This window comes from Lathyrus oleraceus, chromosome 6 (genome assembly GCF_024323335.1).
Source record: "Lathyrus oleraceus cultivar Zhongwan6 chromosome 6, CAAS_Psat_ZW6_1.0, whole genome shotgun sequence".
Classification (NCBI taxonomy): Eukaryota; Viridiplantae; Streptophyta; class Magnoliopsida; order Fabales; family Fabaceae; genus Lathyrus; species Lathyrus oleraceus.
In genome coordinates, this window is record NC_066584.1 from 446421224 (window position 1) to 446423889 (window position 2666).

Genomic DNA, 2666 nt, shown 5'->3' on the forward strand with positions numbered 1-2666 from the left:
GGGATACCGGTTACTGGGCATATAATAGGTGACCAACCAAGGTGTGAATTGGGGAATATTTCCAAAACACTCATCATCCGAAAGAAGGGCTGAAAAGCAAACTCGATTACAGGATGGACATTCGACTCCGCAAAGGGGATACGAATCTTACTCGACTGGGGAAGAACAAAATACTTCGACCAAAGAGCGCATGAGATATATTATCTATTACCGTAATAACATATATAATATACTTGCATGGAAGATTATCCACAACCGGTTACTGGGTTAATAAAGGATAAATCGACCGAAAAGAAAGGACATCAGGATACCGAATACTAGGTATAAAATGATGACCAATCAAAGGGAGAAACAAACATTACCAACCAAGGGTAAATGAAAGATGACTCGCTGGGGATATATTGACAAAGGCAATGATCCGGGAGACATATCACCGGTTACTGGGAGATATACTCAGAAAGTGAAGGAATACCGATACCGAATATGGGATAAAGGTAACCAACAAAGAGGGGATTACATCTACCGGATACTGGGTAGAAAACCACGGAAGAGTAACCGTCATCGGTTAGGATGAACAAAACGGGGTTAACTCTCCGAGGGGACAAAATGGGGTTTATAACTACCGGTATAAGGGTAGAAAACCACAGAAATAGGACTTCCAACTACCGGGTATTGGGTAGAAGGCCACAGACTCCACTGGGGGAGAAGATGGACAATTACTGGTTCCTGAGCAATCATTCATCTAAACTACGGGGAAGTGCAGGGGAAGTAACGAAAGCAATCAGTCTAGGAACAATCTAGAGAGACATTATGAAACAAGACTCGACCCAATGAGGGTATAGCTCAGGGGAGAACTCCATCCTAATATATGTGTTGGGAGGAAATAGAAACAACAATCATCCACGAGGACATAACTCAGTGGCGAATATTGGAAGAAAGGGTAGACACTTTCTGCCTATGGGGCCGACTCTATATGGGGAGATCGGACACAAACATCTGCTTGGTGAAAATATGTATCACCAAATAGCAGGAGATAACAAACATGGATATAGATGGCAAAAATGCAACATGAATATCTAGATGTCAAAATTATGCATGTATATGCGTGGTTTATGTATGATGAATGCTGACAAAACAGACATATCTAACACAAATAGGTCCAAGAATCAACGGACAAACATCCGGTACTACATCTCAAGAGAGAAAGCCAGGCCCACTGGAGAACATCCAATCTGATGGGGGCAACCAATACCAGGAAGCAAAGATCTCTGCAAGGAAACGAGAATCAGTCACTCCAGTTGAGGAAAATATCAACGCATGGATGAAATCCTCCGTAAAATCAACTCTACTGGGGAAATTATCGGAGAGGGAGATGAAACTCTGTGGGGAACAACAACCAATCAGAAGGTTCCAAAGACTACAAATTCTTGCACTGCCAAAGAAATCACATCTGCCGAGGAGGAAGGGACACTACTCCATTAAGGAAGGATGGATAAACATCTTCATCAACCACTCTGCTCGGGAGGAAACCACAAACAGGCTCTGATCAGGCAATTCCACTAGGGAAGCACTACTAATGACCGAATCGGGGATTACCCGTAGGCAACTACTGGGGATACCTTGCTGGTGACCATACTGGGGAATAAGAGTGGGATCGACCCTGCTAAGGATGGTCGAAGAACAAACTTGCTGGAGATTAAAAGTAGACAAGTCCACAGGTGAAAAGCTACAAATCAAACTTGATGATGACTCCACATATGCTAGAGGATTTCCTGCTCACTCTGAGGGGAATTTCTAACTTGAAGTGAGGGAATACCAACTCCTTCAGAAGGATTAGCATATTCCATTTATCAATCTATAAGGGATTTTAGGTCAATCCACGCAAGGGATGGCAACCATATAATTGATAGCACAAATGCTAAACCCAGACTCAATGGGGATCTAGAAGATCAAGATCACACCCAGAACTCCCAAACTCCCTGGGGATTTGGTGGGAGGTACAACTTTCTTCTATGCCTGCGGAGGAGACAACCTGAAAGATAAATGAAGAGGATACAAGTATGCTAGGAATATGAACAAATGTCTTACCCTTTTGGGAATCATACCATCCTTGGGAGAGCATTGCTGACATCCCAAGTATCCTTTTGTCATTGTGAATGTTCACTTTGTTTAAAACAATTTATGAAAATTTTATCTATTTAAAGCAATGATATTTTTCAATTAAAACATGCAAAACATTTGTTTGAATAGAAACAAATAAGAGCGCAAAGGATTTGATAAAGGCTCAAATTTATTTGATGGAATGGTAGTCTGCAAATGGCAAGACTCCATGGATCTTTACAAATTTGAAATTGGTGATATATATTGGAAAAGGTCTACATTGAACATAATGTCCATTTCTCCACCAACTCTGAATCCGATGTATTTGAAGCTTCAGTTGACGATGACTGAGCGAGAATCTTTGACAGATGACAGTTGTAGAACAAAGTCTTGTCAGGATGCAGTTACTTGCCAAATCCCTAATTTTTGCCTAGATTGCCCCAGGGTGAGGTACTCAATCTAGCGGGATACATATTCATTTTTTTTATGTCTCTAACTTTTGCCTGGATCCCCCTTTCGGGTTTTCAATCTACCGAGACGCTCATTTTTGCCTAAGCCTCCCTTTC